Source organism: Procambarus clarkii, chromosome 5 (assembly GCF_040958095.1).
Source record: "Procambarus clarkii isolate CNS0578487 chromosome 5, FALCON_Pclarkii_2.0, whole genome shotgun sequence".
In the NCBI taxonomy this organism is placed as follows: domain Eukaryota; kingdom Metazoa; phylum Arthropoda; class Malacostraca; order Decapoda; family Cambaridae; genus Procambarus; species Procambarus clarkii.
The window spans coordinates 46646649-46673696 of NC_091154.1; the positions used below are offsets into that span (position 1 = coordinate 46646649).

Consider the following 27048-nt stretch of genomic DNA (forward strand, 5'->3'; position numbering starts at 1 on the left):
ACCTGCAGAACGTAGGGACGAACGTGTCACGATACAACATAGCCGAGAAGATTCCGGGAACACTGCCAGTGGAAGAAGGCAGAGCCACACATGCAGGAGAAAAGGACAGAGGCGACGAAGGAGCCCCACACCCATACGCAGGGAAAACCCTGCGTCCGCCCCATAGCAGCAATCCAGAACACTCCCTGGAGCTACCGGGCATGGACTAGTGAATGGAGAGGAGCAGGAGGTGAAGCACCCGAGAGAAAAGGGACACAAAACCCCAGCTCACGTGCACACCGCCTGTATCAAAACAAACAACCACAGCACATGCGCAGCAGGGATGCCAGACGTGGGTCACCAGAAGTCGCAAGCTGAAGAAAGAAACCACAATTGTGACTAGAAAATAGACAAAATAGGGTTGTTAACGACTGAATCTCATATGAGAGTACACAGGGCAGCCGCCGACCGGAGTCGAAAAGAGCAGGAAGGAGCGAAAAGAAACATAGCACAACTCCCCATTTGGGCTACAAAGAGCCCAACCGGGCTACAAGGAGCCCAATCTGGCAACCCTGTGCAGCGCAGGACAGTGCACGAAGAGAAGAGACAAACACGAAAGAACGAAACAGGACGGAAAAACGAAAAGCTTGGAGAAGGACCAGCAAGCCCCAGAAAGGACCGGAAGATGACAGACGTTCCAAGAATACAGGAACAAACAAAAATCTTCTGATCCTTCTAGAACATAAAGAAGCAAATGTGAAGCACAAAGGCACGGAAGACAAAATCACACCCAAGACCAAAAGTCATGCAGATCCCCGAGAAGAGGGGGAACATGACTGTGAAGGCCCGTCTCATGATGAAGGTGGAGAAACATACCCACCGACTGGATGGACCCGACGGATCCAAGGGATGAGGAACCGATTCTGGGGAGGGGCCGACTCCCAAAATCATGTACGGAGGGGGGGGGGGGGACCCACTCCTCGTAACTGCAAGCCCCACCCAAAGGGTAGAAAAATCCAGGAGGGGTCCAAACGTCAGCCCCTCACCAGCCCCGGGAACCCACAAGGCAGGCCCCGAGGCCGAGCCGTTCCCCCAAAGCCCCAGCCTCACAAGAAAAAGCCCAGGCAACCAGACAAATACTAAGGAAGGGAGCCCACTGGAAGACTCATACAACACAGCTGGAGGAACAGGCTTAAATGCCCCCATCGCTACCCCAGAAGGGGAAAATCCCCGAGAACGCCAGCGTCGCAAGACCCGCGAAGCCCCACCCCGACCCCGAACCCACAAATGGCAAGGCTCCAGATGCAGGGAGAAAGTGGGAGAGGACCATAACAGAGGAAAACAATGGGGCGGAATGAGCAAAACCGAAGCGTCCAACACCCCCAAGCCCCGTCACACCAACCAAAATGGGGCGGCCCCGGGGCTTCCGGGGAGCAAACGACCTAGCACGTTGCACCACTGAAACTTAACTTGCAATGCCCGTGCTGCCTGCATCCGGATAGTCAGCATAAGACAGGATAATCAAGCCACAAACAAGCAACAAAACTCGCAGGGCTCCAGGCCGAAGGTACCACCAACCCCACAGGCAGCAGACGGAGGCAAAACAATGAGTCACCCTGAGACAAGGGGACAGAGCAACTCTCAAACCCGCACAAAGGGGGGGACTCTGGGGCCATATCCATCGGACCCACATGCCCCCTAGGGGTTTCCCAGGGTCCTGAGCGTTTACCAGTAGGGACTCACGCCCAGGTAATCCCAGGTAGGGTACTGCTAACCGGCGTCCAAGTCTACCAAACAACCTTCTAAGAACTGAAGTCCCCGAGACATGTACACTTACGGGGACCTAGCAGGGGAACCACCAGAAGAAGGCTCCTGGCATCCCTCCCTCCGGTCGGCGGTTTTTCCCGTGTGTTGACATCCAGCCTAAGAACTGGGGGTGGATAGCTGGCGTGAAGGGTCTGGGGCTACCTCTTCCCCCTCCCGGGGAGGGGAAAGCTGCACAGACGGTGACGTGTGACGTCATGATCATTTGCTTGTTTCTTTTAGGGGAGTTCTATCCACTTGTTCGGCTTTTGGTAGCAATACTTTCACCAGAATAGGGGTTTGTTTTGGGATGCGTTCCTTTCTGGGTGCCTGACCCGGTCGATGGCAGACAGAATGCTTCCAACCACACGGGGGTTTCTATAGGCCATTGCTCCCCATGCCTCTCTGAGGTGGCCAGGTTCTGGCTAGTGGTCCCCGATAGGCCCACAGAACTCCATACACATGACTGATGACAAAGTCTGACATTAGCATATCAGCCTAGTGAGCTCCGGGGAGCCGAAGGGGCTTCCCCCCAGAAAAGAGGCGTTGACAGAGCAAGCGCCAGAGGTGGTTTGCTCTGCCCCAGCTGTCAGGCGGAAGTTGCCACAAAGTTCGGCATTGGCAGGTACGTTCACCATAACGAACCTGCCAATGTCTCTGATTATTTCTAATTTTTTTGCAATGATATTATTCAATAGTGTGTAGTGTGATATATTTACATAATAAAATGTGTGAATCATCAATATAGTCAAAATTATAGTGTGCATTTTAGTGATTCAATTATTATGTTCATAAAACAATAAACAAATAGTTTTGCGGTTATTACACTATATACACAGGTTATACATTTATTACACTATATATACACAGGTTATATATTTATTACACTATATACACAGGTTATATATAAGTATCTGCATGTCTTGTTCAACATAACGAACCACTAAGTTGATATGGTGATTGAAAACGCAATGAGAAGTGACGACCATACACCAGTCACCCAGCTACTCACTCCCTCAACAACACCTCACTCGCTTTTATTCACTATATATAGACATTATATAATTGTATCTACATATTTTGTAGATACAATTCAACTAATCTAGTATAGTGATAAAAGAGCATAGTGGCCACCCTTACACAGTATGACTTGTCATGCAGATGATGCCATCACCCTAATCAAAATGGCTTCTCCCATCACTCCTTTTGCTGTTATTACACTATATATACACGTTATATATAAGTATCTACATTTGTGTTCACCGTAACGAACCACTAAGTTGGTATGCTGAGTCAAAAAGCAGCAAGGAGTGGCCGCTACACCAGCCAGCCAGCTAGCCACTCACCGCCACTCCCTCCCTAAGCAACACCTCACTCGCCAACATCTTCCTCCCACCATACTGTTTTTGCTTTTATTCACTAAATACAGACATTATATATAGACGTTACGTTACGACATTACGTTACGATGTTACGATGTCTGCACGTTATATAAATGTGCAGACATCTGCACGTTTTGTTCACCATAGCGAACCACTAAGCTGGTATAGTAAGTGCAGACAGCAACAGCTGGACACAGATTTGCTAAATAATACAAGTTATGTATAATTTTTACATTTTTAGGTGATGCTGTGGTCACAAGCTAAACAGCAGTGCTGTGACCTCATGCTGCATGCACCAGCCTCGGTGGCTCAGTACTGAGGCTCTCACACCTGGGAATGTTGCCCACGATTTTTTTTTTAAATGGCGTCCGTTTACAAGAGCCCTGAGGAAGGTGATATGAACCCCATGTATCCAAAGGCCGTGTAAATCTTGCGTAGTATTCCAAAACTTCATATGCAGTAATGTGCACTTTTGCATCATTTACTCAAAATTTCATATGCAGTGTTGCACAGTTTAAGGGTTAACATACATAGACTAATACTAACGCTAGGGAACAAAAAGGGATCAAACAGGTTGGTAGGAAAACAGAACACAGGTGGAGAAGAGAAACAGGGCGAGTTATACGTGGAGAAGAGAAACAGGGCGAGTTATACATGGAGATAACTGTTCGTGCATCGAGGGAAATCAGTGAGGAATTGAAAGACATGAGCAAAATCATAAGTAAACTGCAGAATGAACTAAGTGCAGAGCAAGAGGAGATAAAAAAACTAAAAACAGGATCTCCTCAGACTTTGGCCCAGGCAACCAACCCCCAGGTAACAGGGGATGTAGCAATGGGACCCCTACAATGGGTGCTACATTTGCTGAAATACTGAAGAGCCCAGATGCCCTCTCCAGAGTCAAGGACATTGTAATGAAGGCAGTAATTTCACAGGAGGCAGCCAGATGCATGAGCCAGCTAATGGAAAGGAAAAGAGCTGTAGTAGTGGTAGGTATTATGGAACAAGATGGTTCCACAATGGAAGAATGGAGGATTCAGGATAAAGCTGCAGTGTCAGGGATACTGAAGGAGATAGGTATGGAAAGGGCTGAAAAAGACACAGAAAATTTTTTCCGGATTGGCCAGTACAGCAAGGACAAAAGACGGGTTGATCAAGGTAGTACTCAGGAACAAGTCCGTCAAAGAGCACATCCTAGTAAAAAGAGCAGACTGAAATATGTAACGAATTACAGACAGGTATTCCTTCAGAGGAACATGACCAGGGAAGAGATAATACAGGCAGTAGATGTATGGAAAAGGTGCAGGTTGAGGGAAGAGAGCCAGGGAACCTCCACCTCCAACCCAGCAATCCCAGAGGGGAGTGGGGAACCCCAATCCAGCAGTTTGGGAACCCCAGAGGGGACTGCAACATCCCAACTCATCACCCCATAGGAGCCCTCCCCCACCCCAAGCACAAATCCTTTCTTACCCCTACACAATGCCCACCATACCACCCAAATCCACCCCTCCCTCCCTACCCCGAGTACCCCTTGCCTTCCCATTCCCTGGTCTTCCTCCTGCCCCCAAACAGGCCCAAGCAAGATCTAAGTCCTCCATTCCCCCCCCCCCCTACAAACCCCCTGTTAATCATGGGTGATTTCAACCATGGAAAGATAGAATGGAAGAATGGGGACCCACATGGAGGTGAAGATACATGGAGAGCTAAACTTTTGGAAGTGTCAAGAAGGAACTTTCTGAGTCAACACATCAAGGGAACCACAAGAATGAAAGGGAATGACGAACCAGCTAGACTCGACCTGATATTCACCTTGAATGATTCAGAAATAAGGGAAGTTAAATTTGAAGCCCCCATAGGAATGAGTGACCACAGTGTATTGACATTTGAGTATCTGGTAGAGTTAGGGATAACCTATCCAAGGATGGAATTGGAAGGGAAAAGACTAAATTACTGAAGAGGAAAATATGACTAGATGAGGAACTTCCTAATGGGAATATCATGGGAAACAGAATTCAGAGAAAAGACTGTACAGGATATGATGGATTATGTCACCCAGAAGTGCCAGGAAGCTGCAGACAGGTTTATCCCAGCCCAAAAAGAGAAAAATGAAAAGCAACAGAAGAATCCATGGTTCAATCAGGAATGTGCAGCAGCGAAGCAATTGAATAAAAGTACATGGAGAATCTACAGGAACAACAGAATGCCAGAGAGCAGGAAGAGATACCAGAGGGCCAGAAATGAGTACCCCAGAGTGAGGAGAAGTAGAGAGACAGTATCTTGAGATGATTTTGGGGTTTTGTGTTCCTGCAGCCCGGTCCTCAACCAGGCCTCCACCCCCAGGAAGCAGCCCGTGACAGCTGACTAACACCCAGGTACCTATTTTACTGCTAGGTAACAGGGGCATAGGGTGAAAGAAACTCTGCCCATTGTTTCTCGCCGGCGCCCGGGATCGAACCCGGGACCACAGGATCACAAGTCCAGCGTGCTGTCCGCTCGGCCGACCGGATCCCCCCAAAATGTATGAAAATGTGTGAAAATGACATTGCGAGTAAAGCTAAGACCCAACCAAAACTGCTCCACAGCCACATCAGGGGAAAACAGCAGTGAAGGAACAAGTGATGAAACTGAGAAAAGGGAAGAACAGATACATAGAATGACAAGGAAGTGTGTGAAGAACTCAACAAGAGATTCCAGGAGGTCTTCACAATAGAACAAGAAGAAGTCCCTGCTCTAAATGAGGAGGCAAACCAAGCAACCTTGGAGGAATTTGACCTCACCAGTGAGGTCAAAAGGAATCAGTTGGAGCTGAATGTGACAAAAGGCTGTTGGGTCTGACAGAATCTCACCTTGGATACTAAAAGAAGGTGCAGAGGCACTAAGTGTACCACTCTCTATGGTGTATAACAGGTCACTGGAAACAGGAGACCTACCGGAGAGCTGGAAGACAGCTAATTTAGTCCCAATATACAAAAAGGGTGACAGGCAAGAGGCACTGAACTATAGGCCAGTTTCCCTAACTTGTATACCATGCAAGGTGAATGAGATCATGAAGAAAAGGCTCGTAGAGCATCTGGAGGGAAATAGCTTTGTAACACACCACAAGCATGGGTTCAGAGATGGTAAATCGTGCCTCACAGGTCTTAATAGAATTCTATGATCAAGCAACACAAATTAGGCAAGAAAGAGAAGGGGTGGGCAGACTGCATTTTCTTGGACTGCCAGAAAACCTTTGACACAGTACCTCACAAAAGACTGTTACAAACGTTGGAGCAACAGGCAGGAGTAAAAGGTAAGGTGCTCCAGTGGATAAAGGAGTATCTTAGTAACATGAAACAGCAAGTAACTGTGAGGGGGGAGGCATCAGAGCGGGGAGATGTTACCAGCAGGGTTCCACAGGGCTCTATACTTGGGCCCATCCTGTTTCTAATACAGTATATGTAAACGACCTTCTAGAGGGTATAGATTCATTTCTCTCAATGTTTGCTGATGATGCAAAAATTATGAGAAGAATCAAAACAGAGGAAGATAGACGGAGACTACAGGACAGCCTGGACAAACTGGTGGAATGGTCTAAACATGGCTACTAAAGTTCAACTCAGGAAAGTGTATATTAATGAAATCAGGCGAAGTGAACAGAAGGCTGAACACAATGTACCATCTGGGAGGTGATGTCCTGCAGGACTCAAATAGAGAGAAAGATCTTAGGATTGATATCACACCGAACCTGTCCCCAGGGGCTCACATCAAAAGGATATCATCAGCGGCATATGCTAGACTGGCCAACATAAGAACTGCCTTTAGAAACTTGTGTAAGGAATCATTCAGGACCTTGTATACCACTTATGTAAGACCAATCTTTAAGTACGCAGCTCAAGCCTGGAGTCCATACCAAGTTAAACATAAGACAAAGTTGGAGAAGATTCAGAGGTATGCCACCAGACTGGTCCCGGAACTGAGAGGTATGAGCTACGAGGAAAGGCCAAGGGAGCTGAACCTCACATCCCAGGAAATCAAAAGAGTAAGGGGAGACATGATAACCACCTACAAAATTCTCAGGAGAATTGACAGGGTGGACAAAGACAAACTCTTTAGCACGGGTGGAACACGAACAAGGGGACACAGGTGGAAACGTAGTACCCAGATGAGCCACAGAGACATTAAAAAGATATTTTTAAGTGTCAGAGTAGTTAACAAATGGAATGCATTAAGTAGTGAGTCGTGGAGGCAAACTCCATACACAGTTTCAAATGTTGATTTCAGAGAGCCCAATTGGCTCAGGAATCTGTACACCGGTTGATTGACAGTTGAGAGGTGGGACCAAAGAGCCAGAGCTCAACCCCCGCAAGCACAACTAGGTGAGTACATATATCTTTACTTCTGTTTTGTGTATTAAAGTGACTTCAATTTTGTAAGTTAATAACTTTCTTTATATGATGATGATAGAATGCACGTAAGATATCATTGCAACTTTATAAGAAACCATTAAATCCAATATATATCTTAGTTCTTATACTTGAAATAATGTCACATTCAACGCTTGAAAACAAAGTTTATACAGTGACACCTCAGCTTACAAATGCCCCTCTTTACGAACTTTTCTGGTTATGAGACCAGTTTCTTCATAAAATCCAATTTGGGTTACGAACTTTGCCTTGGGAAACGAAGTTTGTTGATACATGTATGGCCGTCCTAGCATATGGTGAAACAGCGACTGTGCCTCAGTTACCATTGTCTTCCGCCTAGTGACAATCACGCCTGAATTCTTTGTAAAGAATTTCAGTGCTTTTCAGATTTTATGGGTATTTGAACATAAAAGTTATTACTATATATCTCGCTATGGGTCCCAGGAAAGTCAGTGATAAGGTTCAATCCAAGAAAACACATGTGAGAATGACCATAGAGGAATAACAAGAGATCATTTGTAAACATGAAAATGGTACACGAGTTGTTGAACTAGCTAGGTAGTACAATAAATATGTCAACGATATGCACTGTAATTGGTAAGAAAGAGAACATTATGAGTGCTAAAGTAGCAAAGGGCGTATCAACAATCACAAAACAAAGAACACAAACACTTGAGGATGTTGAAAAGATTTTATTAATCCACCCAGAGCATGCTGTAGTAGGCCATTGTGTTAACCTTCTTAATGACAATGTGATGTCTCACTTCAGACAAGTGTTACAAGGTAAAGAAAAACAAGCGTTACTAGACAGGTTTTTAGTGAGAAAACAAGCAGTGAGCCACAAGCAGGTCCTAGTGGTATGCAGGCAAAACGTGCCAGAGTGTACCCCAGAGAAGTCATCACTGCCTAAAGTTATAATGGAAGGGGGACTCCCCTTTCAAACAGTAACACCTCTCCTTCTCCCCCCCTCTTCATTGTCTTCCATATGCCAACAAGAGTCATCAATAAAGGTAAGTAATAACTTGTATTTACTTTAATACTAAAGATTTGGGTGAATTAGGTATAAAATTTACTTTGAAGTTGATTTTTGGGGGAGTGTGGAACAAATTCAATTTACAATATTTCTTACGGGAAAATTTGCATCGATTTACGAATTTTCGGCTTACGAACCATCTCTGGGAACGGATTAAATTCATAAGCTGAGGTACCACTGTGTAATGTATTTTAAATAAAATATAAAACATTATTGTTTATTAACCCTTAAACTGCGCAACGCGCCTGCAGGCTCATGTCTGGTTTGCGCAACGCGCCTCCGGGTATTTGTATTTTTCACGATCCATTCAAAACTTCCGTGGCTACATGGGGTTCACATCAGCTTCCTCAGTGCTCTTGTAAACAGACGCCATCTTTAAAAAAAATCATGGTCCACATTCTCGGGTGTGGGAGTCTCAGTAGTGTGTGAGCAACCAAGGCTGGCGCTCGCGGCATGCACGCACAGCACTGCTGTTCAGCGTGTGACCACAGCATCGCCTAATAATGTCAAAATATATATATAACTTGTATTATTTAGCCATGATAGTGTTATAGAAGAGCCTGAGTGTGATAATGACTGCGTACAATGTTCAAATATCAGTGATTCAATGCTGTTCACGATGTTCACAACGCTAGCCACAGCACCACAGCATTATTTCGTCCATCTAGGAATCTTCAAATGATTTCTTAGGTTCCTTTTCAAAATAAACGTGTGGTCAATTATTCATTTACAGGAATTAGTGACCAGGATTGTGATAATAGTAGGAATGTGGTTATAATTAGCGTTGTGCGTAGTATTGTGGAAGGAGGAATTTTGGTGAGGGAGGGAGGGAGAGAATTGAGGTAGCCTAGCTCTATGTGCGTGTGTGGCAGCCACTCTTGTGTTGCTCACCATACTAGCTTAGTGGATCGCTATGGGCAACACATATGTACATGTGTATATACAGTGTATATATAGTGTAATAACAGCAACAGGAGAATGTTGAGAGGAGCTATTTTGGTGAGGGAGGTTACGCAGTAATCGTAGCGTCATCTGCTGTCTGCTGTGTGATTTTTCATGCAGTGTATGGTGGCAACTATACTGTTTGGACACAATACCAGCTTACTTGCATAGTTCTGGTAAATAAAACATGTAGATAGGTATATATAACATGTGTAATTAGTGTAATAAGAACAATAACAGAATGGTGGGAGGAGCAATGTTGGCGAGTAAGATGTTGGAGTGAGGGAGGACTGGCTGGGTGTGGCTGCTCTCACTCGAGGTATTCTGAGTGTGTTGATGGTGAATGTATATAGTGTGTGACAGTGTATAGGGTGTAAATAGATTGTATATATACATAAATTAGCATGATACATAGTAAATATGTGCAGCATATTTACAGAAGGGAGCCGGTCGGCCGAGCGGACAGCACGCTGGTCTTGTGATCCTGTGGTCCCGGGTTCGATTCCGGGCGCCAGCGAGAAACAATGGGCAGAGTTTCTTTCACCCTATGCCCCTGTTACCTAGCAGTAAATAGGTACCTGGGTGTTAGTTTGCTGTCATGGGCTGCTTCCTGGGGGTGGAGGCCTGGTCGAGGACCGGGCCGCGGGGACACTAAAAAAAAAAGCCCCGAAATCATCTCAAGATAACCTCAAGATAGCATATGTGTACACAAGTGTCATACACGTAACACAGTGTCTTCGGACAGTATGGATGTTTTACTGCCATAATATAGTGTACGTGTTCATTATACATAGGATTAGCACGTAAAAACAAATAAAATGTATTTGGAACTGTGCACAAAAAATGAACAAAAATATATTTGTGGCAACTCGCGCCCCGCCCTAGGCGTCCTACTAGCCCCGGGAGCGTACATCACGGGCGAATGGCGAATGATGACGTCACGCGCCAACTTACGGACCCCATAGCAGCCAAAGTAAGTACAATTTCAATTTTTTTTTTACATACCCATACTGAGGGAAGGGTTTTTGACACTTAAAAAATCAAAAGAATTTTTTCCAGAGAATTTATTTCCTGCGCACTGTGGAGTGTCATATTTGGAGGCAACGCAATTAAGGGGTTAATGTGATATATATCGCGATATTTAGCGATAAGCGATCTCAGCTTGGCTGGACATTCATGTCTAAGTAGTTTTCATGTGTCCAGACACCGGCAATGGGGCTGTATTATTTATTTAACCATATCTTTGCTTTTACTTAAGATATATATTCTTTCAAATTTTGTCACATTAACACTTTTGCTATCTCGTGACACTTAACCCTTAACCCTTAAAGTGTGCATCACGTCATATGACGTGTTGGAAGTTGTTCCAGTCAACTGCGCATCACGTCATATGACGTGTTGGAGTACTACGCAAGATTTAAACGACCCGAGGATACAAGGGGTTCACCACACCTTCATCAAGGCTCTTGTAAACAGACGCCATTTTAAAAAAAAATTGTGGGCCAAACTCCCAGGTGTTATTGGCCTCAGTATTGAGTGAGCTACCAAGCCTGACGCATGCTGCATGAGCTAACAGCACTGCTATTCAGCTTGTGACCACAGCATTGCCTAAAAATGCCATAATATACTTCATGCTATTATGTAGCGATGATATTATTACAGAAGACCCCTGACTGATAAAACTGACCAGGGTTCTGATAATAGCAAGATTGTGGTGATATTTAGCGCTGTGCGCCATGGAGGGAGGAGTAATGCTGTGGGAGGGAGGGTGGTGGCGATGTCTTCTGACTGTGTGTGGCCACCTTTTATTGACTGCACTCACCATACCAGCTTAAGTGGTTCGCTATGGTGAACACAAATGTAGATACTTATATATAACGTGTGTATAGAGGGTATAAACAGCAAGAGGAGAAGGTTGGGAGCCGCTATTTTGGTGAGGGCGGTGGAGTCGTCTGCACGACACCACCGTGCAGACGACGGTGTTGTTTACTGGTTACCACGATGGTCTTTGGGCACCATACCAGTTTACTTGTACAAGTATGGTGAATAAAACGGGTAGATATTTATATATAATATGTGTATATAGCGTAATAACACCACAAACAGTATTGTTGGAGGAGAAATATTAGTGCGTCTGGCCTTGAGGGCGGCAGCCATCAGATGACTGTGTGAGGTCCTACGTCTTTGTGCCTTTACTCACCATACAACCTTAGATGTACAGTTATGGTGAACAAAACATGTAAATACTTATATATAACGTCTGTATATAAAAGCAAAAACAGTATGGTGGGTGGAGAATGGTGGCAAGTCTGGTGAGGTGAGGGAGGGAGGGAGTGGCAGCCAGTGGCGGGCTGCCACTGCCACTCAGCATGCCAACTTAGTGGTTCGTTATGGTGAACACGAATGTAGATACTTATATATAACGTCTGTATATAGTGAATAAAAGCAAAAACAGTATCGTGGGAGGAGAATATGGGCGAGTCAGATGACTTGAGGGAGGGCGTGAATGGCTGGCTGGTACATGGCGGTAACTCCTCGTTACTTTTTGACTCATAATAGCTACTTAGTGGTTCGATATGGTGAACAAAACATGCAGATACTTATATATAACCTGTGCTTATAGTGTAATAACCGACAAAGTATTTGTTCACTGATTGATGAACATAATTGAATCAACAATATGCACACCATATTTTTGAGTACAGTACTGTATCCACTCAATTTAACGGCCTCTTTTATACCGATCTGCCGGTAATAACGACCGGTTTGGGAGATTGGTATCTGGACCCTCATATACCAGTCTGGCGGTCGATATTACTGAAGGTCGGTATTGAGTTTGTTTTGGCATCGGCGGCCCCTCACGTGGCAACAGGCCACCGACCTCCAAGGCCTTGCGGGAGGGATGGGAGGCAGTGATTGATGGAGGGAGGCATTGAGGGGGAGAGGCAGGGAGAGTGTTGGGGGTGGTGGTGAGGGTGGTAGGGAGGCAGGCAGACAGGCAGGCAGGCAGGCAAGCAGACAGGCAGGGAGGGAGGCAGGCTGGCTGGAAGGCAGGCTGGCAGGAAGGGAGGCAGGCAGGCTGGCTGACAGGGAGGGAGGGAGGGAGGCAGGCTGGCAGGGAGGAAGGCAGGTTGGCTGGCAGGGAGGGTGGCAGGGAGGGAGGCAGGCTGGCTGGCTGGCTGGCAGGCAGGCTGGCAGGCTGGCAGGCAGGCTGGGAAGGAGGCAGGCAGGCAGGCTGGGAAGGAGGCAGGCAGGCAGGCTGGGAAGGAGGCAGGCAGGCAGGCTGGGAAGGAGGCAGGCAGGCAGGCTGGGAAGGAGGCAGGCAGGCAGGCTGGGAAAGAGGCAGGCAGGCAGGCTGGGAAGGAGGCAGGCAGGCAGGCTGGGAAGGAGGCAGGCAGGCAGGCTGGGAAGGAGGCAGGCAGGCAGGCTGGGAAGGAGGCAGGCAGGCTGGGAAGGAGGCAGGCAGGCAGGCTGGGAAGGAGACAGGCAGGCAGGCTGGGAAGGAGGCAGGCAGGCAGGCTGGGAAGGAGGCAGGCAGGCAGGCTGGGAAGGAGGCAGGCAGGCAGGCAGGCTGGGAAGGGGGCAGGCACGCAGGCTGGGAAGGAGGCAGGCAGGCAGGCTAGGAAGGAGGCAGGCAGGCAGGCTGGGAAAGAGGCAGGCAGGCAGGCTGGGAAGGAGGCAGGCAGGCAGGCAGGCTGGGAAGGAGGCAGGCAGGCAGGCTGGGAAGGAGGCAGGCAGGCAGGCTGGGAAGGAGGCAGGCAGGCAGGCTGGGAAGGAGGCAGGCAGGCAGGCTGGGAAGGAGGCAGGCAGGCAGGCTGGGAAGGAGGCAGGCAGGCTGGCTGGGAAGGAGGCAGGCAGGCAGGCTGGGAAGGAGGCAGGCAGGCAGGCAGGCTGGGAAGGAGGCAGGCAGGCTAGGAAGGAGGCAGGCAGGCAGGCAGGCTGGGAAGGAGGCAGGCAGGCAGGCAGGCTGGGAAGGAGGCAGGCAGGCAGGCTGGGAAGGAGGCAGGCAGGCAGGCTGGGAAGGAGGCAGGCAGGCAGGCTGGGAAGGAGGCAGGCAGGCAGGCTGGGAAGGAGGCAGGCAGGCAGGCTGGGAAGGAGGCAGGCAGGCTGGGAAGGAGGCAGGCAGGCAGGCTGGGAAGGAGACAGGCAGGCAGGCAGGCTGGGAAGGAGACAGGCAGGCAGGCAGGCTGGGAAGGAGGCAGGCAGGCTGGGAAGGAGGCAGGCAGGCAGGCAGGCTGGGAAGGAGGCAGGCAGGCATGCAGGCTGGGAAGGAGGCAGGCAGGCAGGCTGGGAAGGAGGCAGGCAGGCAGGCTGGGAAAGAGGCAGGCAGGCAGGCTGGGAAAGAGGCAGGCAGGCAGGCTGGGAAGGAGACAGGCAGGCAGGCTAGGAAGGAGGCAGGCAGGCAGGCTGGGAAGAAGGCAGGCAGGCTGGGAAGGAGGCAGGCAGGCAGGCTGGGAAGGAGGCAGGCAGGCAGGCTGGGAAGGAGGCAGGCAGGCAGGCTGGGAAGGAGGCAGGCAGGCAGGCTAGGAAGGAGGCAGGCAGGCAGGCTGGGAAGGAGGCAGGCATGCAGGCTGGGAAGGAGGCAGGCAGGCTGGGAAGGAGGCAGGCAGGCAGGCAGGCTGAGAAGGAGGCAGGCTGGGAAGGAGGCAGGCAGGCAGGCTGGGAAGGAGGCAGGCAGGCAGGCTGGGAAGGAGGCAGGCAGGCAGGCTGGGAAGGAGACAGGCAGGCAGGCTAGGAAGGAGGCAGGCAGGCAGGCTGGGAAGGAGGCAGGCAGGCAGGCTGGGAAGGAGGCAGGCAGGCAGGCTGGGAAGGAGGCAGGCAGGCAGGCTGGGAAGGAGGCAGGCAGGCAGGCTGGGAAGGAGGCAGGCAGGCAGGCTGGGAAGGAGGCAGGCAGGCAGGCTGGGAAGGAGACAGGCAGGCAGGCTAGGAAGGAGGCAGGCAGGCAGGCTGGGAAGGAGGCAGGCATGCAGGCTGAGAAGGAGGCAGGCAGGCAGGCTGGGAAGGAGGCAGGCAGGCAGGCTGGGAAGGAGGCAGGCAGGCAGGCTGGGAAGGAGGCAGGCAGGCAGGCTGGGAAGGAGGCAGGCAGGCAGGCTGGGAACGAGGCAGGCAGGCAGGCTGGGAAGGATGCAGGCAGGCAGGCTGGGAAGGAGGCAGGCAGGCAGGCTGGGAAGGAGGCAGGCAGGCAGGCTGGGAAGGAGACAGGCAGGCAGGCTGGGAAGGAGACAGGCAGGCAGACTAGGAAGGAGGCAGGCAGGCAGGCTGGGAAGGAGGCAGGCAGGCAGGCTGGGAAGGAGGCAGGCAGGCTGGGAAGGAGGCAGGCAGGCAGGCTGGGAAGGAGGCAGGCAGGCAGGCTGGGAAGGAGGCAGGCTGGGAAGGAGGCAGGCAGGCAGGCAGGGAAGAAGGCAGGCAGGCAGGCTGGGAAGGAGGCAGGCAGGCAGGCTGGGAAGGAGGCAGGCAGGCAGGCTGGGAAGGAGGCAGGCAGGCAGGCTGGGAAGGAGGCAGGCAGGCAGGCTGGGAAGGAGGCAGGCAGGCAGGCTGGGAAGGAGGCAGGCAGGCAGGCTGGGAACGAGGCAGGCAGGCAGGCTGGGAAGGAGGCAGGCAGGCAGGCTGGGAAGGAGGCAGGCTGGGAAGGAGGCAGGCAGGCAGGCTGGGAAGGAGGCAGGCAGGCAGGCTGGGAAGGAGACAGGCAGGCAGGCTGGGAAGGAGACAGGCAGGCAGACTAGGAAGGAGGCAGGCAGGCAGGCTGGGAAGGAGGCAGGCAGGCAGGCTGGGAAGGAGGCAGGCAGGCTGGGAAGGAGGCAGGCTGGGAAGGAGGCAGGCAGGCAGGCTGGGAAGGAGGCAGGCTGGGAAGGAGGCAGGCAGGCAGGCAGGGAAGAAGGCAGGCAGGCAGGCTGGGAAGGAGGCAGGCAGGCAGGCTGGGAAGGAGGCAGGCAGGCAGGCTGGGAAGGAGGCAGGCAGGAAGCGATATATGGGTGTTGAAGTGAACCATGAACCACGTGACCTTTGAGAGTGTGTGTGTATGGGTTTGGGGTGGGGGAGGAGTGTCGGTGGTGGGGGAGGGACCGGCTGACTCCGTAAGCCTAGCCACACTCCACAGACCTGTGACCCAGATTTGTTTCTTAAATGTACAGTACATCATCGTATATTTTTGGCAGGATGTGCCTGCAGGCTGGCAGGATGTTCCTGCAGGCTGGCAGGAAACATCCAGAGGATGTTTGCCAGACGTCTTAATAATCAGTTAGGAACAATTAAGGACTTTTATAAAGCGAATCTGGACTTCACTTATTGGTGAGTACAAACAAAATACTGTCGCATTTACGCTATGAACCTGTCGATTTTTTCCCCTAGAGTTTTTTATATAAATTTTTTTTTTTTTTTATTTCTTTTTACATTTCTAGTTTATTTTTTCCCCTCTATTTCTCGTTTACGAACTTACATGTTAACCAACGGGTCTTGTCCCCAAGGGGTTCGGAAACCAAGTGGTGCTCTGTACTTGTATCATCACTGAACCCAGAAAACGATTCATCTATGTATCATCTATAAAAAAAAACAGCGTTGAATGTAATGAAATGCCATTTTCTGGGCGAGTCCCGGAGGCTCCCCGGAGCTATCCCAGGCTGATATGCTAATGTCAGACTTTGGCATCAGTCATGTGCATGGAGTTCTTAGGCCTACCGGGGACCATGGCCAGAACCGGGCCCCCTCAGAGGCAAGGGGAGCAATGGCCTATAGAAGCCTCCATGTGGTTGGAAGCATTCTATGTCTGCCATCGACCGGAACAGGCACCCAGAAAGGTAAGCGCCTCAAAAAAAAATTCCTATTCTGGTTAAAATTGCTACCAAAAGCCGAACTAGTGGATAGAACTCCCCAACCGAAAACAAGCAAACTAGTGTGACGTCACACACCGCTGCGCCGCTCTCTGTGCAGCTCCCCCCTCCTGGGGAGGGGGGAGGGGGGAAGGGGGAGCCCCAGACCCTCCACGCCGGCTACCCACACCTCAGTTCTTGAGGCTGGATGTCAAAAACGCGAAAAAAAACCCAACCAGAGGGAGGGAAAGATGCCGGGGAGCCTCCGGGACTCACCCAGAAAATGGCGTTTCATTACATTCAACGCTGGTTTTGTGGAGGGAGCCCTGTCAGCTCCCCGGAGCTAACTACCCACAGACGGAAAAAGAGGGACTTACCCGGGAGGCGGTCGTCACTCACTCCTCAACTCGAAGCCGAGACAACTGGCTGCAACCGCCGACCCAAAGCAACACAGGCCCGACAGGGCCCAGGGACATTCACAAGGTAACGAGTAGCCAGGACCCTGTTCAACCGCCAAAATCCCAGCGCCCAAATATCAGACCAAGACATATTCCCAAAGACGCCAGCAAGAGCCGCGAACTTACGAACGTCATGGGCACGGGGATAGACCGCAGGCTGGCTGGACTTAATAACCCTGCGGACGACCTGGGAGACCCGAACCCGCGAACAGGGAAGAAGGGAAACCGGATCAACCCACAGCGCGTCCCCGGACACAGAAGCCGTGGCGAGCAAATAACGGCAAAGCACCGCAACCGGACACAAAACATGATGCACCCCCAGCCTGACCAACCAAGCATCAACCACCCATGGACCCCTCCGGAACGCAGCAGTCTCATTCTTCGCCAGAAAAGAAGGAGACGGCTGCAAACGAACAAAACAATCACCACAACCAAAAGAGCAGAAACCCCTGCGCCGGAGGAGAGCATGAAGCTCCCCTACCCGACCCCCAGAAGCCAAAGCCAACAAGAAAAGTGCCTTGGAAAAACAATCCTGGAACGAAGGGGCCACAACGAAACGAGGAGACAAAAGGAAAGCGAGCACTCTGTCCAAAGACCAGGTCGGCTCAGGTGACGCATGAGCAGACCGGTGAAACAATGCACGAGACAGCTTGCAAAACGGCGCAGAAGTAACATCAATACCGAAAGCAAGCTGAAGTGGCTCCGCCAGCGCCGCACGATACGAGGCGACAGTGTTAGGCATAAAATGACGGTCCTGAAACAACCAAGAGAGGAAGGACAAGACCACCTGAACAGACAAGGAACTAACACAACGAAGACGCAAAAAGAAATAGAAGGACCGCCAGGAAACTTCATACTGCCGCCGAGAAGAAGCCCTCAGGTGGGACACCAGCAAGGAGGCCACCTGATCACCATAGACATGATGATAGACTCGAGTCAAAAAACCCATACGCGAAGACTCGAGGAGAAGATCGAACCAGTCACGTGACGTACTGGCCCGATCTGCTGAAAGACTTGGAGCCGCGGGAAAACCCTCGGGTTCGGACACCAAGCAACCAGCGCCTGAAACCAAGGCTGGGCCGGCCACCAAGGGGCCAGAAGGACAACTCTCCCCTGGTAAGTCTCTAAGTGAGTCAGGACCTGGAGCAACAGCCGAACTGGGGCAAAGAGGTACAGGAACCCCCACTCGACCAGTCTAGCCGAAAGGCATCGACCCCTACGGCCTCGCAATTGGGGAAGGGCGCCGCATAAACGGGAAGACGCTGCGACCACGCCGACGCGAAGAGGTCCACCTCGGGGCGCCCGAACGTCTGGCAAAGCCAACGGAAGGACTCGTCGTCGACCGTCCACTCCGTGGAGAGGGGAAAGAAGCGAGACAGGGCGTCGGCCAAGACGTTGGACACGCCCCATACGTGAACCGCAAGGAGAACCAAACCCCAAGAACTCAGCAGACGAGTCACCCGAAGCGACCAACCCCAAAGAGACAAGGACCGCATCGAACCCCCGTGGTTCAGGCAATGAACCACCGGAGAGCAGTTCGAATGGAGCCGAATCGTCGATCCGCGGGCCACCCGAATCCTCCCCAGAGCAAACCACACTGCCGCGAACTCCCTCACCGTGCTGTGAGCTCAACGGAAGGATGGATCCCAACGCCCCTGGCCGGCCAGGTGAGCACTGGTCACAAAACCCCAGCTGAGAGACGACGCATCCGTGTACACATCGAGCGAGGGCTCGGGTAGGCGCCAAGGCACTGAACCCCGAAAAACCCGAAGAGGAAGCCGGTGACGCAGCAACCGACGCAAGGCCCCCGGGGGTCGAACTCTGCCATCGCGAGAGAGGCGGAAGGGGGAACCCTGAAGGAACCAGAACAGCCGTCGAAGCCAAACCCGACCCGGCGGGTAGACCACCATCGCGAAGTTCAGGCTCCCGCACAGCCCCTCGAGCAACCGCCGGGTGACCCGAGGGCCCTCCAGAAACAGACGAAGGTGGGACCGCAGCCGCAGGAGAGACTCCGGAGGGAGAGACAAGGAGGCGGTTCGAGAGTCCCAAACAAGACCCAGCCAAGTCCGAACCTGAGAGAGAACCAGATTGGACTTCCTCCAGTTCACCAAGAACCCGAGCCCGGCGAGCTGGGAAAGAACCAAATCCCTGGCTAGCAAGCAAGCTGACCAGCTGGGAGCCCAAACTAGCCAGTCATCAAGGTAGGCCAACACCCGAACTCCTAGGAGACGCAAACGAGCCACCACAAACCGTGTAAGGCACGTGAACACGCGAGGTGCCAGGTTCAACCCGAACGGGAGACAACGAAAGCAGTAACTCGGGCGCCCCACAACAAAACCGAGCAACTCCCTGAACCTTGGATGAATCGGGACATGCCAATAAGCGTCCCGGAGGTCCAGGGACACCATCCAAGCTCCCGGCTCCAAGAGGAGCCGAATCTGAGAAAGCATAGTCATCCGAAAGGAGGGGCGATGAACCCAGGGGTTCAGACGGGACAAGTCCAGAATGAACTGCGGGTCCGCGCAGTTCCGTTTCGGAACCGGAAACAGACGGGAAACCCATCTGAGGGACGTCGTCGTTTCGACAACGCCCAAGCGTACCCACTCCAAGACAACTCGACAGAGCGCAGGGGAAGAAACCTGCCCTACCAGCCCCGACCCCCCCCCCAAGGGGGGAGGGGCCACCCAACTCCACTGCAGGCCGCGAGACACGACCCGAAAAACCCACGAATCGTGGGACCAGGCGCGGGCGAACAGTGCAAGCCCCCCCCCCCCCATCGCCCCGTCAATGGGGCAAACCGAGAAAGGGCCGGCGACCCTTACGAGACCCAGAACCCCGCACAGAGTGAACACCGCGCCGACCAGACGAGGGAGGGTCCGCAGGAGGAGCCAAACCCGAACCTGACACCAGAGGCCTACCATGACGAGAGGAACCCCGAGCCCTGGCACGACCTTTCCGGGAAGACCCACCCCGGGATCCCCGGAAAACCAACAAGTCCAACATCAGACGACAAGCCGCCAACGCAGCCTGAATAAACTGCGCCACGGCCGACTCCTCAAACAGAAGAGGACAAAAAGGTGAAGAACGCCTAAGAGCCAGAGCCCAAGCAGATTCCACGGAGGAACCCAGCACCATCTGCCGACACACGAGACGGGAAGCATAAAACAGGGAAACCGCATCCCGCAAAATCGGCGTGAACAGCTTCAACAAGGCAGCCGACGAACGTGCAGCCGAGGACAAGGTGCCAGACCCCGGGACAGACCCAAGCGTCCTCACATCCTCCACGAGCCAATCCGAAGACAGCTCCAGGAGGGAAAAGAACCGCAAGGCCGAAGCCAAAAGGCCCCGGGCGCGCAAGTCCTCCGCAATGAGCGCCGCCGAAAGGGTGGGAACCTGCACATGGAGCTGAATAACGCCCACATCGCAGGGAAGGGCAGGGGCAAACAAGCACTCATTCAAGTACTCATGCTCGCCCCCCAGGAAAACCTGAAGCACTGTGGAAGCTTCTCGCCACTCCAGCCTGCGGGAACAACAGAAGGAATGCCAGGAATCCAGAACAAACAAGGGGCAGTCTGCTAGACAGGATGACTCCGGAACCTCGTAACGGAGCCAGAAAGGGAATGAAGTCCCAAACCTGAATTCGGACGGATCCATTTCCGAGGCATAATCCGGGTCACGCAGGAGGTAAGTTGCAGAGGCTGCTCGCACCACACCAGGTTGGATGCGATAAGCCGAAAACCTCCGGAAAGACGGAACCGACGTACCCGGGGGAACACGGAACCGAACCCGGGGAGGGGCCGACACCAAATCCAACTTGTACGCAGATGGGGGAAAAGAAAACCCCACTCCTTGTAACAATAAGCCCCACTCAGAGGGAAGAAAAACCCAGGCGGGGTCCAGCGGGGCCCAAGGCCCCCAAATCAGCCCCTCCCCAGCGTCGAGGTCCTTCACCACAGGACCCGAGGCCGAGTCCTCTCCCCAAGCCCCGACCCCACAAGACAAGGACGGAGCAGCTGGAAAAGCTGGAGGAAGGGGGGCCCACTGGTCAGACCCAGAAGCTTCAGCCGGGAGACAAGACTCGAATGCCTCTGCTGCCTCCCCCGGAAGGGGCACCCCCCGAAGCTGCCCGAGTCTCAAGATCAAGTAACCCCTGCTCCGACCCCGAAACCCTCAGACGCTTCGGGGCCGGAAGCAGGGGGGAGGGGACCAGAACGAACAGAAGGGGAAGGACGAGGAGGTGCGGACTGAACCAGGATCGAAGCGACCCCCACCCCCAAGTCCGGGTCTCGAAAAGCAAAGCGGGGCAGCCCCGGGGCATCCGGGTGAGCAACCAACCGAGCGCGTTGCAACAGACGAAACCTAGACTGCAATGCACACGCCGCCTGTACCCGAAGATAATCATCAGAGGATTGGGTAAATTGAGTCACAAGCAAGCAGCAACACTCACAGGACTCAGGGTCGAAAGTATCACCGACCCAACAGGCAGCGTGGCAGAGGCAAAAACAATGAGGGTCACCCTGAGACAAGGGGACCGAGCAACCCTCAAACTCGCACACAGCGAGTGGGGACTCCGGGGTCACATCCATCGGACCCACGCGCCCCCTAGGGGATTCCCAGGGTCCTGAGAGTTTACTTTAAGAGGACTCGCGCTCAGGTAGTCCCAGGCAGGGTGCTGCAAACTGGCGCCCAAAACTACCAAGCAAACTTCTATAGCTGAACCCCAGGGACGTGTACACTCACGGGGACCTAGCAGGGGGCGCCACCGAGGAGAACAGTGGAAGGGCAAAAACAAACTGAATAAAATGATAGAACCCCCCACCAGGCAAAAACAAAAAGAAAAACAAAACCCCGCAAGAGGACAGCGAACCCCAAGAAACAGAGCCGGCCGTGATGTCGGGAATACAAGCTGTGCAGCACCCTGCGCCCCTACCAGTGCAAACTGCCTCTTACCTGCCGGTAACAAGGGAGAACAGAACACCCAAGAGCCCAACAGGCGGCCGAAAAACCGAAAGGTAAAATGGACCAGCAGAGGCAGACCCCGAGGAGCCTGTGGAAGGTGGCCCCAAGTCCCAAGGGCAGTACTTACAGGGCACCTAGGGAAGGCAGCCCTAGGCGCATGCAGCCCGAGTACTGAAGATAACTCCTGGCTCTCGCACCCACAAAACCAACACCACACGCAAAGCACAGTGCAGTAGCGACACCGGAGCCAGAGCACACGACCATCGCCTATAGCATTAGCCTCAAGAACTGAGGTGTGGGTAGCCGGCGTGGAGGGTCTGGGGTTCCCTCTTCCCCCTCCCGGGAAGGCGGGAGCTGCGCAGACAGCGACGCGGCAGTGTGTGATGCCACACTAGTTAGCTTGTTTTCGGTTGGGGAGTTCTATCCACTAGTTCGGCTTTCGGTAGCAATTTTAACCAGAATAGGGGTTTGTTTTGAGGCGCTTACCTTTCTGGGTGCCTGTTCCGGTCGATGGCAGACATAGAATGCTTCCAACCACACGGAGGCTTCTATAGGCCATTGCTCCCCTTGCCTCTGAGGGGGCCCGGTTCTGGCCGTAGTCCCCGGTAGGCCTAAGAACTCCATACACATGACTGATGCCAAAGTCTGACATTAGCATATCAGCCTGGGATAGCTCCGGGGAGCCAACGGGGCTTCCCCCAGAAATTGGAAATAACATGGGTGAGCATGGGTGGTGCTCAGCTACTACTGGATACATTCACTCGCTGTATCCTCATCGATGCTTTATCACTTGAATCCGACTCTCGTGTTAGGTCCATACTGTGCCTAACTTCATCAATATCATGACCCTTATGTGCTTCAAAGGATAAGGTCTGAATTTCACTGACAGAGAGTAATTTTTCAACACCGCATCAGACAGGTGTTTGGGAGCTAGAGGCGCGTGTGCCACCCATGGTTACTCAGCACTAAGCCAGCCAGCAGCCCTAGGACATTCTGGGAATTGTTTCCAAGATGGATGCCTCTCACCAGAGGTCCCAAGAGTCCATTTCATACACTACCTACTGCAAACATGTTTTGAATGGGTACAAAATATTTATAAGGTGTTTTCTCAGTTGGCATAGTTTCCCACCGACCGAGTTTTCTCAGTTGGGGGCAGCACAGTGATTAACAAGATATATTTCCTTTGGTGCAATAGGATACATGTGGGTCCTTCTTAGCTGCTCTCTCTACCTGTGGGCTATGTGGATGGATTTTGTTGTTGTGGGCCCCTCCTTAACCGCTTCTTATGTCCACATACTCCATCCTCCTATTGGTTATGCTGGATAGGTTAAGTTAGGGTTGGTTTGTCTGTTGGATTTGTCATAGTTTGCCACTCTCAAGGGTAGGTTGGGGTTTATAAGTATTATATCTTGGTCTTTCAGGAGGCATATAATATTCTAGGCTTTATTAGCATATCTTTGTTAATTACACAATAGAAGAGCAAATGCATAGGCATTTGCATTCCATGACCAACATGCTACTGAATGCCACTATAAAAACATATGTATCTTCACATGAGCTTTAAATATGTCTATGGTAAAGTATTTAAAATGAAGCTTATATTTCTATATTTCTTAACACATATAAAATATTTATGTTTATTAACGAATTTACGTGAAATAAACATTGTTCTAAGAGAAAGAGTTGCTCTGTCGATCAGTCTGTGCAGAGTCAGAGTTTGGCAATTATTAAAATATATGTACCATCATTAGTACAGTGGGGCCTCGATTTACGATGGTAATCCGTTCCCAGAGACGGATCATAAGCCGAAATATCGTAAGTCGAAGCGATTTTTCCCATAAGAAATAAAGGGAATTGAATTAATCCGTTCCCCACCCTCCAAAATATTAACTTACAAATACATTTTATACTGAATACAATTTTTTTTCTCTAACTACAATACAGTACATATGTTTATCTTACCTTTATGGACAACTCTTGATAGCGTATGGAAGATGGTGAGGCGGGCGGAGGAGGTGAGGTGTTACTGTTTGGAAGGGGAGTCCCCTTCTATTATAACATCAGGCAGTGAGGACTTTTCTGGGGTACACACACTGACACGTTTTTCCTGCATACCACTAGGTCCTGCTTCTGGCTCGCTGCTTGATTTTCTCACTAAAAATCGTTCCATTGAAGATTGTTTTTCCCTTCTTTCCAACACTTGTCTGTAGTGATGCATCACATTGTCATTAAAAAGATCAATGCAACGGGCTGTTACAGCTTTATCTGAGTGATTCTTTTCAATAAAACTTTGCACTCTTTCCCATACTGCACACATTTTCTTAATTAATGAGGAAAGGACATCCTCTAATGCCGCCACCACCTCCTCTGAAGATTTATTGTACTGCCTAACTAGTTCAACAACACTAGTACCATTTTCATGTTTGCATATGACCTCTTGTTTTTCCTCTATGGTCATTCTTACATGTCTTCTAATATGTTGAACCTTACCACTGACTTTCTTGGGACCCATGGCATGATATATAATAATCAGTTTCATGTTCAAAAAGCAAAAAATCACCACAAAAACTAAATTTCTTATAGGCGTGATCATCATTATGCGGACAGCTCTAGTAAACTGAGGCAGGTCGGCCCACATGATCAGGAACCACACGCTCGGTCGACCCAAACGTGTACCAACAAATATCGTTAGTCGACGACACTATCGTAAGTTGAGTCGCATTTTTCGATCAAATTTACATCGTAACTCGAAATTATCGTAAGTCGGGGCAATCGTAAGTCGAGGTGCCACTGTACTTTAAATCTGTCCATGGTAAAGTATTTAAAATTAAGTTTTTTTTTCTATCTTTCTTGAGATATATAAAATATTTGTGTTTATTAATGAATTTATGTGAAATATACATTGTTCTGAGAGAGAGAGTTCCTCCGTCGATCGATCTGTGCGGAGTCGAAAAATATAAAATACACCTATCTTCGCTTTAATTTCAAATATACCCATGGTCAGGTATTTAAAATGAAGCTTATATTTCTATTTTTCTTGTAACATATAACACTTTTACATTTATTAATGAATCTGTGTGAAATAAGCTTTGTTCTGAAATGAATATCAAGGTTTACGAGCTTGACGAACGATGAAAAATGCCACTTTTATAAAACTACATATATCTTCAGTTTTACTTTAAATATTGACCTGGTGGAGGTTTTACATATAAATCCCATTTCTGTCATTCTTCTGATATATAAAGATTTATGGTTTAATGAGTTATCAAGATATTTTCAACAATATTCTTTGGGCGTCCATCTATTCCAACTTGTTTGCACTTTTTGGAAATCCGATACATGGGGCTAACCCATCTGATACTTGGGTCAACGTCCAATATGGTTCAGAACAGTGTTACATCACTGCAAGTCTATAAGCAAACATAACCTTACCTAAAATACCACAACCAAACAATACAAAATCAAAGATAAATTTAGTTTTTTAAACATACTGTGTGTAAGATGTGTTATGTAAACACAGGTTGTTTCCAGTAATCATCATATGTACTACAGGCAGGAAACACCTAGCCATTGCCAGTACCCACACCTAGGGTAGGCCTACTCTTGGAGACTAAAACTTACCCAGGCGGTGCAAGAGCCAGATGCCCACCATACTCAGGGAAGTTAATAAATGGAATGGCAGAGATGTGGTGGAGGCAGACTCCATACACAATATCAAATGTCGCCAAGCCCCGAAATCATCTTAAGGTAACCAGTTGCTTGACAGTTGAACGGCGGGACCAAAGAGCTGAAGCTAAACCCCCCACAAGCATAGCTAGGCAAGTACTCAGATGGGCCGGGGTGCATCACAAGCCTCCAGGACTCACCAGCCCTTGGTAACTGCCCTAAAATCCAGTCAGAAAACACTAAAAAAAAATCTATCAACTTCCCTGACCCAAGCCAAAGTGTGTTAGATATACCTCTACTTTATTATAAAGATGAGTCATGTTTTTCACTCCCAAGGCTGAGCAGTCAGAAGTCGTCAACGGTTAAACTCAGATTCATGACTATCTATAATCTGTGCCCACTCACCCGAAGTTGAACCTGGCAAGCAATTTTGTCATATTTTCCATTCTTCTAAAGCCATCACGAACGTTTCCTAAATACAAATAAAATATATAAAAAAAGAATTGGTGCTCACCAGTCATGAGATGCAGGAGTTTGTGTGAATGTATTTGGTGTTGATAGGAGAACCAAAGCATCAACAATTTGCAAGACTGACGTTACTAGTAATGAACTGGGAGCAGGTCCAGCACTGGAGCTGAATACCCAGTCAATCGTGGCGTAGTTGCGGCATCCGTAGGGAGCAGCAGGAGGCCATCCACCCCGAGACGCTGGAGATTGTTGTTTTTGTTGTGGTGGCGGAGGTGGCATCGTACACGCCACCTCCTCTTCCTGTACTCGAACACTTATAATTCATCATCCATCCATTCACCACCTTATTTTATACCAAAATCCTCCTGATCTATAAGACACATCACTGCAATCCTCTTTAATAAGACACCTAGTTTCGTCCGCCTCTTTAACCTACAGGCAAGGTTGGATAGCCTAAGAGGTTGCTCTGGCCCAGAACGTACGATATCCCTCCATGAGGAGGCGCACTATTTGAATTTATTTAGTTATATATTTATTTATATACAAGAAGGTACATTGGGTTTGTGAGAATACATAGCATGGTATTTACACTCTTGTAAAACCACTAGTATGCGCATCTTTTCGGGCACAGGTCCTCAATCTAACAGATAATTTTTAATAGGTAAATTCTAGCGGAATTAATAAAAATGATAAAAGATACATTGTATGAAAGAAAAAAATGAGATGAGAGAGATTAGTAGGTATATTAAAGTACATTGGTATATTAAAGCTCTGATTGATTGCATTGACAGCTTGATTGGTAATTTAAACGAAGATTAATAGGCATCATAGAGCAAATTGATAAATAATAATAAAATAAATAAATAAATGTTTATTTAGGTAAGGTACATACATACAAGAAATTTTTACAAAGATTTGTTGACTTATAGGTAGAGCTAGTACATACAATGCCTAAAGCCACTATTACGCAAAGCGTTTCGGGCATCATCATCATCATCTATATGATAGCACATATATAAGAAGACAGCAATGATGACATTGGTAAAGTTGTTTGGATTGGGTACATGAAGATTGGGAGATTGGGTAGCACTAGATACAGTGCAATTTTAAAGCAACAAGGTAGAAAACTATAAAGATGAAATTAGGTAT

At 49.9% G+C, this 27048-nt stretch overlaps 1 protein-coding gene across 1 annotated transcript in view; it reads right to left on the reverse strand.

The window, feature by feature from the left end:
• Positions 1–26220, reverse strand: part of LOC123752543 (zinc finger protein ZFP2-like) — a 103135-nt gene extending 76915 nt beyond the window's left edge. The window contains exon 1 of the mRNA XM_069302124.1: positions 25946–26220. The gene's annotated coding sequence lies outside the window, so the exon portion shown is untranslated. The remainder of the gene's footprint in view (positions 1–25945) is intronic.
• Between the last annotated feature and the right edge of the window lie 828 nt (positions 26221–27048).